The sequence below is a fragment of the Mesoplodon bidens genome, assembly GCF_964165515.1.
Source record: "Mesoplodon bidens genome assembly, chromosome: 5".
NCBI lineage: Eukaryota > Metazoa > Chordata > Mammalia > Artiodactyla > Ziphiidae > Mesoplodon > Mesoplodon bidens.
The window spans coordinates 95,309,774-95,321,897 of NC_138161.1; the positions used below are offsets into that span (position 1 = coordinate 95,309,774).

The 12,124-nt window shown below is 39.6% G+C and overlaps 1 protein-coding gene across 1 annotated transcript in view; it reads left to right on the forward strand.

Annotated features, from left to right (window-relative positions):
- The first annotated feature begins 697 nt into the window (after positions 1 to 697).
- PIK3CA (phosphatidylinositol-4,5-bisphosphate 3-kinase catalytic subunit alpha) overlaps positions 698 to 12,124 on the forward strand; it is a 102,199-nt gene continuing 90,772 nt past the window's right edge. Inside the window, exon 1 of the mRNA XM_081234101.1 lies at positions 698 to 1,164. The gene's annotated coding sequence lies outside the window, so the exon portion shown is untranslated. The remainder of the gene's footprint in view (positions 1,165 to 12,124) is intronic.

A 12,124-nucleotide genomic window follows, 5' to 3' on the forward strand; every position in this document is an offset into this window, starting at 1 on the left:
TCCTATTACTCTCAAGCAAAGAGAGGTTTCTATGGTACGCAGTACCAAAACACCTTGCATCTAATCTGCAACCGAAATGGCTTTTCTGCAGTCTCCGTGGGCGCTACGCGAAAAAAGCACGTATTCTGAATAGTCAGAAATGAATCCTACAAGCTGACTCAAATCTGGAAAAAAGGACATTGCAAAAGGTCTCCCCGAGTGAGTCAAAGAATTGCGGTGGGATGTGGCAGTGCATTCCTCTTTCCGGATGGGCTATAACTTAACCTTACGTTGGCAGAAGGACGCGTAGCAACGTTTTGTAAAAGGCCTTGTTTCTAGTATTGATATCCAATTCTGGTTAGCCACTGACAGAGGCGGTTAGCCACCACATCCCCTTCCCTCGCCCCTAAACGAGAGGAAAAGTGAATGGACCCGCTTCCTCCCAATACTCCTTTCTGTATCTCTCGCTCGTAGAAACAGATGTACGGCACATATGCCGCCATAGGATGACGAAACAGCCTCAATACTGCAAAAGACAACAGCATTAAATACCAGCGCGCCAGAAAAGCACCCATAACGCCACCCCAACTTCAGGAACACCACCAAAGCGCAAGCGCACTGGCACACTGTTACCCGATTTGCCCACTTCCCACTCCTGGTCTCCTCAGTTTCACTTCCCCTCATTTGCACATCTGCTTCCGGGGCATAGTAGGCTCGGCCCCTCCTCAGCTCTTACCCTCCTCTGCCCGAGGAGGGGGGAGTCGAGGGGGTGGGGAAGAGTTCGTTGTTTGTTTACACGATGTGAGCGGAAAAAGAGACCAATAAAGTTTATTCTGGAAACAAAAGGAAAAAAACAGGGGTGACAGAGAAAGGAGACGGGGGCGGGGGCGTGTGGCTGGGGCTAGCGAGGAGAGGCAACGAGAAGGAGAAAGCGGCAGTTCCGGTGCCGCCGCTGCGGCCGCTGAGGTCTCGGGCTGCTGCCGCCGGGCCGTTGGGGCTGGGGCCGCCGGCGAGGCAGGGCTCGGGCCCGGCCGGGCAGCTCCGGAGCGGCGGGGGAGAGGGGCCGGGAGGCGGGGGCTGTGCCGCCCGTTCTCCTCTCCCTCGGCGCCGCCGCCGCCGCCGCCGCCGCCCGCGGGGCTGGGACCCGATGCGGTTAGAGCCGCGGAGCCTCGAGGAGCCCCAAGCGTGAGTAGAACGCGGACTGGCCGGGAGCGGGCGCGGTCGGGATGGGGCCGGGTGGGTGCTTGTCTTGGGCGGGGGCTGCCTGCCGGTCGTTTCTCCGAGCGTCGGCCCGCATCGGAGTTCGCCTGCGATCGCCGCTCCCTCTCCCCCGCCTGCTGCTGGCCTCACCCTGATGCAGAGACGAGGGTTCGCCGCTCCCTCTTTTCTCCCTCTGGCCGCCGCCTCGCTCCTCGTTTCCTTCCTCTCCCATTTTTGGGGATGGGGCGGCTAGGACTGAGGAAGTGCGCCCAGGGCCGCCGCCCCGGCCGCGGTGGCTCGGTCCCCCTCGCCCTTGCACATCCACCCGGCCCGCGAGCACCGCGGCGTGAGGGATCCCGGCGCCGAGCCGCGAGCTGTTCCTGAGGGGCTGTCACGCCCGAGGACTCCGGCCCCGCCAGCCCGGCGACCCTGCGTTTGCCTCATACTGGGTTTAAATCGCCCGGCTGGGGCTTGGAAGGAAAACCTCCCCCAACCCTGCACTTCTCCTCCCACCCTTCCTCTCGAAGTTGTTGTTTTCGTCTTAACCGAGACAGTCAAATGTATTGGATCTTTCATTCATAGACCTGAGACGTTGTCTCGTGATTTGTGCCTTTACCAATTCTATTATGTGGTGCCTGCTTCATAGCTCCTAAGTGGCTCGGAAAGGTAGGGTAGCGCCCAGGGTTGGGCTGTGTCAACACCAGACGTTCGGCCAGTGTGTTTTGATCGCGGCTTGAGGGGTTTATTTTAGGATGCAAAAAGAATAATGGTGATGGTGGCTAGTTACCAGACTTAGGAATCGAAAGCTCTTTTCTTGGATGTCAGTAATTGGGGAGCTGTTTACGTAGTTATATAAAGGGTAAGGGGAGCGCAACAAGAGGGGGCTCTGTAAAAACAGCCTACATATTCTTTAGTGAAGTAGAGTTGTGATTTTGTTTGGTGAAGCTTCCTCATTCCAGCACTGCGCCTTTGTGCACATGCAGGGCATGGGTTTGCGAGATGATGTTTTGAATCGTAGTTTGTGAGGCCTGGGAGAACCCCTAGAAGACTTGGGTAGGTGAACTCCTGGTAACTCAAGTCGTCGGTAGTTACTGCGGCCACATTTGAACCACTGTGGGCAGTACTGATCGCATGTTTTCCTGCTCAGAAGATGGGTTCTCTGGGTATTTGCTTACATTGCACTGTACAAAATTTGTTTATTTGCTGGATTGCGTGTTGTTAAGGAAAGACCTGCAAAATACTTAAGATACCATGTTGCTAATTTAATTTGTATAAATCAGAACACGTCTTTATTAATGGACTCCAGAAGCAATTGCAGTGTAAGAATTTGTTAATATGTCTATGTATTCAAGTTTTAACATTTTTTAACTGAAGCATTGAATTCTGGTTGACAGCATAGATCTCTATCTAAACATCACATGTTCTGGAAAATTTTAATTATCAGATTAACTGTTCTGCAGTGTCATCAGCCAAAATTATCTGAAGAGGGCCCAGTGTTTGTGTGTGTGTGTGTGTGTGTGTGTGCGTGTGCATGTGTGTGTGTGTGTTGGTGTTTTGTTTGGTTTTCTAAGTTTTCTCATTTCACGTTTTGGATAAAATTAAATTTCATCCATAACTTTTTTCAGAAGTTTCTTGTGGGTTTTTCATCATTGTAAGATCGAGTGTTTTCCTATTAAAATCACAAAATAGGTCATTGAAAGAAGTGATAGCACATCGTAATAGTAATAGCATCATGAAATGCAAGTGAATGAATGTTAACTTAATAGTTTATCATTGACTATGAATATAAAGTTTGAAAGGCATTCCTATCGGTTTCAGTTGAGAGTTAAAAATGAACCACATATAAATGCAGAACAGTGTTTTTATATGTCTAAAGTTTTTTTTTTTTCAATTTTAAGTAAATTGGGTAGAAAATTAAAGAGCTATCACTAAATACAAATGCTGTACTTAAACCCAAAAATTACCACGTGAAAGTGTATATTATCATGGGCAAGATATATGTGAAAGTGAGACTATAAAAGAGCAGTGGCTTTGCCTGGCTCTGGATGGAACAGCCCTTCTTGAGGCAGAGCTTCCGTCCTGTCAGGGGAAGATCCTCTCCATCCCAAATAAGTATTCCCTTAAAAAAAAAAAGTAAATTTATAAATTAAATACATATATGATAAGGTAGATCATACGTTTCCTAAAACAGTTTACTTTGTGTATAGCTTTCCTTATTAGTGCCCTTTAGTGAATAAAGAATTTTTAACATTAGCTATTACCATTTAAAGGGCATTTGCTCTGTTGATCTGTTTATTCGAAAAGGGCTAGCTTAATCCCGTTTGATCTCTTTAGAAACTAAAATAGTATTAAAAGGATCAGTTCTCTATTTTATTATTCAAATATCTTGAACTTCAAGGTAGGGGTGATTCTTTAAATGAAATGTGTTTCTTAAGCATCATAAAAGATTTTATCTCTGGTGAAAATATTTGTAATCTTTAAAATTGTGCAACTTTAGAAGCATAAATCTTGGAAAACTATGGTTTATATTTTATTAGCATAGTTATTGAGCTATTTTATTAAATATATTTATCTTGAGCTACACAACAGCCCTGTAGAGAAGGCAGTATTACTGTCTCTGAGAAATGACATTTTAATCTAAGGTCAGACAGGTGTCAGGTGACAACTCATTGACAAACCTAATGCTTTGTGACTCCTTTCATTTTATCATGCTACCTCTAACCTGCTCCAGCCTGCTTTTTAATAGGTAAAGAAACTAGGGCCCAGAGATACTAAGATCACCTTTTCCCTTATTTACAGTAATAATGTATATATTTAATTCCCCATATAGCTTAAACAGTGGTTTTTGATCCTGGCCACATATTAGAATCATCTAGTTAGCTTTTTAAAAATAACAGTGCCGGGGGCTCATTCCTAGAGATTCTGATTTAATTGGTCTGAGAGGGAGCCCAGACATGTGTTTATTTGTTTTTAAGTTCCCCAGGTAATTCTAATAGACACGATTGTAAAGCCCTTGCTTTCTAAGACCTATATGATTTGTTTCTTGCTTCTCTCTCTAGGTTCATCTCTTCCTCCTCCTCCTACAGCTCCCTTGGCCTTTTCCTGCTTCATGTGCAAATGCTGTTTGCTTTTCCTGAAACATTTGCATATTTCATACCCTTTCCTTAACTGGCTGACTCCTACTCATCTTTCATATCAACTCCTTTGAAAAGTCTAGTCTGGGTTAGGTGCCCTTGCTTCCTGTTCCCATAATATCTTGTACTCCTCTGTCATAGCATTGACTCACTGCATTGGTAATTGCCAATTTATTTGTTGGTATCCTCCACCAAGATGTAAATCATGAGAAGGATAGGGGCTCTATCTTATATACAGTTGTATTCTCATTGCCAAGCACAGTAGCCAGTACATAATAGGCAGTTATTCACTGAATAAATAAATATATTGACAACAGACTTCTTTACAACATGTAATAATTTATAAATGCCAATTAAGCTTTTATTCTTGCCAAACACATTTATTATTTTTGGTCACTATGTACATCCCTGCACCTGCCACACATATGAATTTTATTTGGAGACAGTTGAGATGTTCTAAATTACATATAAATTATATCAAGAGTGATACTCAACCCCAAACACACACACACACACACACACACACAAATAATTATACACAGAACTGTACTGGAAATCAGGAGATATGAATTCAAGTCCCAGCCTCACCACAAGTGTGTCCCATGGGCAAGTCTCAGTCTTTTGGGGCCTCAGTTTCCTCATCTGTAACATAGAGGAATTGTACTGAATGTTCTACATGGTAGAACATGGTGATCGTGCCTTAAAATCCTATGAGCACTAAAAATATTGACTTTGGAAAATCTGAACCTGCTTGGATCAAAACCTGGCTTCTATACTTACTGGCAGGATTACTTTGGACAGATTTCCTAATGTGTATAATGGGAGTAATTACTACTCAACAGAGTTGTTGTTGTTTTTGTTTTTGTTGAATTAAATGAGATAATGTAGATCCAAGAAAGTTTTTGTCCTGGATCAGGTGTTTAATACATGTTCATTTCCTTTCCCCTTAAAAGGTGTTAGATCTCATGATTGGACTTATCTGAGATAAGAAAAAAGACACAGTTTATGTAATAAATCCTGCTTTCCACTTTGCTGACTGCTAGCTTTACAGATGTGACTAGGGACCAAAAACCACGTGGCTTTTAGTTTCATTTTCTTAGAACCTTATTCCACTGTCAAACATCCAGGTGTTAGTCAACCTGCTTGGGAAAGAATTATACCTAGAAGTTTGAACCATGACAGGATAGCAAGTGTCAAGCTATCTATACATCCATAATACATAATATGGAGGAAGGGAGAATCTAAACTGATGACCTGATGCCATCTCCAAAGAGAAGTAAAATCAGACTTGACCATTCCAAAAGAATGGGCAGATTAAAACTAAGGATGACTTACAAAAGAAGACCCAGAGATTTTGGTGAAATCTCTGTTTGCCAGACCTTAAAATTCAGGAACATTTATTTAGTAATTTCTAGGAGATACGGGGAATATACCTCTGGTCAGGACCAATTTCAGAATATTGTTCTCAATATCAGAAGTGGTTACAGATATCAGTTAGCAGACTGAAGTTATTGATATCTTTCTCCATTTGGAAGCCATGTATCTTAATTTTATATGGTTATTTTAACCTTCATTTATTTGGTAATAGAGTTACCTTACACACAATGTAAAAGTATCTCTGCTGAAGTTTCTGGATACCAGTCTTATTTATTTATTTATTTATTTTTGCGGTACGCGGGCCTCTCACTGCTGTGGCCCCTCCCGTTGCGGAGCACAGGCTCCGGACGCGCGGGCCCAGCAGCCATGGCTCACGGGCCCAGCCGCTTCGCTGCGTGTGGGATCCTCCCGGACCGGACCGGGGCACGAACCCATGTCCCCTGCATCAGCAGGCGGACTCTCAATCACTGCACCACCAGGGAAGCCCGACCAGTCTTATTTTTGTATAAAGCAAATTGACTTGTCTGAGTTCTCCCTTAAGTTTATGTTTAAAGTGAAGTTTATTATCTTTTTAGAAAAAGTACTGTAATAAAAATTTAAAATAGCGGGTAGGAGAAACTGAAGTCTTAAGGGTGTAAAAAAAAGAAGCATGAGGCAACACACAGTGGAGTCTGAGGATTCGACTTAAAGGCTGGAGATTTCCATCATTCAGAAAGGTTATTCAACCTTAGATATACTGATAACGTTTTATAGACATTTATATTATTCACATTTAATCCTTTATTAACATGAATCAATTGATGCTGGTTAAGGAAGTTTTAGATGTTCTCTCTCCCTCTCCTCAACTATACAGTTTGGGGAGTTTAAAGTTAAAATGCTTCAACAGAAAGTTTATAAATTTATAGTAAGAGTGGTGGCTTAGAGTTTTTTCTTCAAGTTTAATATTTCTTACAGTGAAACTGTATTTAGTATGGATTATGGTGCTGTGGTCTGGATGGCTGAAAAGACTAAATTCCAGTCCCAAACTGCTACTTTGTATTAGTGTAAGGGGGAGAGGAGGCAGACTGTATCACATCTTTGCCTCTCTTTCTGCAGTGATACAATAGGAATTATAATATGTTGCTTGCTAATAATTCATATAATTAATGATGTAATTTAAATGATCCAAATTGCATAAAATTATTTATGGGAAAATGTATACATATTAATCATTATTTTAAATTTATACCTAGTACAAGAATAACATGTTTCATATTTGATCTGACAATTAAACACTCATTTCTTCTGTATCATTTTGCTAGTTAGCTTGATAGTTTATCTAACTTGCACTCATTTATAAGAGGTTAAGTTTTAGTAACTTTTAGTATATAATTGGAATTGTTACAAAGGAGTCTCTGTATCAGGGCCAGCATTGCCATTTGAAATAAGTGTGGGATTTAAAAAGAAAAAAAAAGTAAGAATTTTTACAGGCCATACTTATCTGCTACACTTCAGATTTTAAATATTTGTGTAGTGGAAGCCAAAGAAGTCAGTGTTGTGATGTGAAAAAAGCTGCATTAGGATAGAATCATTCTGTTCTGATCATAACTCTCTTGCCAAACTCACCAAGAGTTAGTAAGATTCAGTGGAGAGATACATCTTATAAAGTACTGTAGAGATTTAAAGCAATATTATGAAGATAATTTTAAGCATAAATTTTTTAACAGGAGGAGACCATGTTTGTGTTCATTCTTATATCCTCAGCACGTAGCATAGTACCCAAAAGTAGGTGATCAGTAAGTGATATTTTTGCAGTAGAATCATAATTGGGAATCAAAACACTTTTCTTATCTTTCTATCAATTAGTAGCTATATATTTTAAACTATCTGAAAAGTATATAAATTGCTGTGCCAGTCTTAGTTGATCATTTACTGAGTATAGATTTGAAGTAGATAGGAAACACATTTCTATAAGTTGTTAACTAGTGCATATTTCTACTGATGTTTGTAGACATTTTTAACAAAGATTGATAGATTAGGAGAAGCTGTGTCCTAAAAGAACATTGGGTCAAGAGTCTGAAAATCTAGTTTCTATATTGAACTATTAACTAACTCTTTGGCGTTAGATCTTTACCTTTTAGCACTTTTCTTTACCTGCAAAATTTCTAAGGTTCTTTACAATTCCAAAATGCTATGAGATTCCTAGCATTTTAAAGTCTCTTTTTTTTTACTTTAATTAATTAATTAATTTTTTTGGCTGTGTGGGGTCTTTGTTGCTGCACGTGGGCTTTCCTCTAGTTGCAGAGAGCGGGGGCTACTCTTCGTTGCAGTGCACGGGCTTCTCATTGCAGTGGCTTCTTTTGTTGTGGAGCACGGGCCCTAGGCGCACGGGCTTCAGTAGTTGCGGCACGCGGGCTCGGTAGGTGTGGATCGCGGGCTCTAGAGCGCAGGCTCAGTAGATGTGGCGCACGGGCTTAGTTGCTCCGCGGCATGTGGGATCTTCCCGGACCAGGGATTGAACCCGTGTCCCCTGCATTGGCAGGCAGATTCTTAACCACTGCGCCACCAGGGAAGTCCTAAAGCCTATTTCTGATTTCAGGGAAGAGTAAGTTAAGCCACTCCCTAGAGGGAAGATGGTCCTATCTCAGCTTGTTGTATCTTCAGAAGCAAAAATCTTTTTTTCTGCCTTTTTATAAATTTGCACATATTTGAAGGCCCTTTGTGAAATTCTGTGACAGAGAAAAGCTGCCATCAGAAAAGAATGGACTGGAAAGATTTTCTTTCTTTCTTTCTGAAACCTTCAGTGACTTTGGAGGATCAGAGTTGTACAGGCATGGCCATTTTGGTTACTGGCAAAGGCATTGCCAGTAAGCGACTGACAGACATTGAGAGTAGATCATCCATTGCACACCAGTTGCCAGGGTTATGAAGGCCAGAAAACCTGTCACAGCACCCTTAATAGCCATTGGCAACCATCTTTACTTTAGTTAAAGACTTCTAGGAAAATATGTTCCATACTTTCCTTTGGTAACCCATCCCACTAGATGGTTTTCAGAAAATATGTTCTAATCTTAGAAACATAATTCCAGAGGCATAGTAACCCTCTTTTTTCTAGATGTATCCTCTGTTGTGCAGACAGATATATGAAAAGATGACAAAAATAATTGTCCTTGTCAGAAAGCAATGGTGTGTATGCTGTTGATTTGTTGTTTCTATGAGAATGTTCAAATTACCTTCAACTTTTGAATAGTTTTTAACCAGCAAACTGTTCAGGTAATGAGATATTATTTAGAGTTATTTTGAGTATGTACTCATTTTTCAACAAGCTAAGCAGATTTCTGTGGCTTTTCTTTGACAGATCATGCTTTTCCAAGTACTTTTCTGATGGACTTACTGCAGGTCTCGACCTGAAAGTACTATTGCATTTTGAAACAATTGACTGCCTTTAGCCTAAAAGCAAGTGAATTGTGTGTGTGTGTTTTGGGTTTTTCCTTAGGAGGTTAACTTCTTGACAAGTACAAAAACCTTGGAGTTTTCTGCTAAATAAGCTGCTTTTCTGGAATATAGATTTATGGGGCATGTCATCAAAAGTAAAGCAGCATTACTGGGAAAAATTGTCAGGAAAAAGATTGAAATTAGGCACAACTATAAAGTCAATCTGAAATCAAATCATATATGACAGCAAAGAAAGGAAAAATTGTATTTTCACACTGTTGTTTTTATACTTATTGTAAATATTAGCAGTAACATCATTTTAAAGTTATTTTTCCTATGAAGATTTCCTTAAAATCTAATGGCTATTATTTGCAGTTGAGACCTTGATAGGCAGCATCTTAAAGTATTTGTGAAAGTGATATTCGTACTCTTTTTCTCTAAGTATATACCAGTTGTAAAAGTTGAACATGACTTTATCAAAGCAGTTTCTGTACTAGTCTTGATAATTACAATGGTAGTAAAATCCAAAGCAATTTATAATATTAGTGATTTTATGGTTCGGAGACTGGTAGTTTGTTTTCACTAGAAGTGACCAACTTTCAAATTTCTTAGTGATATTGTAGGACTTAAGATTTCCTCAAAATCACTGTGAATAATTTTGACTATTTCTATGCAGTGAAATGGCTCTTTTTAGAGCCATGTGTTGTTCACAGACACTACTAATATACAGCTAAATGATCTACTAATGAACAACGACTGAAGCACAGCTAAATGTATCATGCGATGGTGTTTTGTTAGAGTTTAAATATCAGATATATAAATTTGTTATGTACATTCCTCCTGCAAATAATTTTTTCCCCAGCCAAAATGGGAGCAAGTAATCTGACAACGGTTGGAATATTTGAAGTCAGAACAGTCTTAGAAAATACACAAAATATGGTCAGTGTATGTAGGCTTCTTTAATTTTTCTTTTCCTAAATGTATGTCACAATGGCTAAGAGTATGTGTTCTGAAGCCAGACTGTCAAAATTTCTAGTTTTGTAATTGAGGGCAAATTATTTAACCTGTCTGGGTTAAATATTCTCTGGGTTAATACGTATTTCCTCATTTGTAGAAAAGGGATAATAGCAATACCTACATCATAATATTATAATGAAGGTTAAATGCCGAATACATGAAAGCATTTAGAATAGTGCCTAGTACATAGTAAGCACTTAATAAATATCTGTATGCTACTTGAGAGCATTAACCATGTCATATTCATCGATTTATTTGGGGGCTTTAACATTTCGTAGTGAATTGGATCCTGTACATTTTGAGGATTTACTAATGAATCCTTTCTCTGGAGCGTGAACAGTAAGGTTCCTTTCTAACAAGCTTCTTGACATTACTGCTTGCTTTTTGTTCTATTACAATTTTTTAAAGTTTCATTCTCACTCTGGGAATTTGAATTCTATTTCATACCTAGTCCTAAGAGAAGTTAGCATATAGAGATTTAGCATGATCGGAATGAAGGTTTAGTGGACAGAAAGGAATTAAGTAAGTGGACGTACATTTTTCACACCTAGTCTGAGCTTCCTATGGATTGTTTTTCCCCGTCCATTCCTGGAATCTCAGAATCCTCAGCAGATGTCCTTTTTCTTTTTTGTTGAAGTATGGTTGATTTATGATATTAAATTAGTTTCAGGTGTCCAACATAGTGATTCAGTATTTTTCTAGACTATACTCCATTTAAAGTTATTATAAAATATTGGCTATCTCCCGTGTGCTGTACAACATATCCTTGTAGCCTATTTATTTTATACTTATTAATTTGTACCTCTTAATCTCCTACCTCTATATTTTCCCTCCACTTCCCTCTCCCCACTGGTAACCACTAGTTTGTTCTCAATATTTGTGAGTCTGTTTTTGTTCTGTTATATTCACTCATTTATTTTTTAGATTCCACATGTAAGTGATAACATACAGTATTTGTCTTTCTCTGTCTGACTTATTTTGCTAAGCATAATACTCTTGAGGTTCATCAGTTTTGTTGCAGATGGCAAATTTTCATTCTTTTTTATGGCTGAGTAATATTCCATTGTATACATATATACCACATCTTCTTTATCTGTTTATCTGTTGGTGGACACTTAGGTTGCTTCCATATCTTGGCAATTGTAAATAATGCTGCTATGAACGTTAGGGTGCTTGTATCTTTTTGAACTAGTGTTTTTGTTTTCTTTGGCTATATATCTAGGAGTGGAATTGCTGGATCATATGGTAGTTCTATTTTTAGTTTTTTGAGGAACCTCCATACTGTTTTCCACAGTGGCTGCACCAGTTAACATTCTCACCAAGAGTGTACAAGGGTTCCCTTTACTCCACATCCTCACCAACATTTGTTATTTATGGTCTTTTTTATGATAGCCATTCTGACAGTTGTGAGGTGGTATCTTATTGTGGTTTTAATTCACATTTCTCAGGTGATTAACAAGCTTGAGCATCTTTTTGTGTGCCTGTTGGCTGTCTGTATGTCTTCTTTGGGAAAGTGTCTATTTAGTCTAATGCACACTTTTTAATTGAGTTGTTTGTTTTTTGGCGTTGAGTTGTGTGATCTCTTTATATATTTTGGATATTACTCCTTATCAGTCATATCATTTGCTGATATTTTCTCCCATTCTTTAGGTTGTCTTTTCGTTTTCTTGATGGTTACCTTTGCTGTGTAAAAGCTTTTAAGTTTAATTAGGTCTCATTTGTTTATTTTTGCTTTTGTTTCCTTTGCCTTAGGAGACAGAGCCAAAAAAAACATTGCTAAGATTTATGTCAGAGAGTGTTCTGCTTATGTTTTCTTCTAGGAGTTTTATGTTTTCCAGTCTTAGTTAGGTCTTTAATTTATTTTGAGTTTATTTTTGTATCTGGTATGAGAAGATGTTCTAATTCCAGTCTTTTACATGCAACTGTCCAGTTTTCCCAGCACCGCTTATTGAAGAGACTGTCTTTTCTCCATTGTATATTCTTGCCTCCTTTGTCGAGATGAA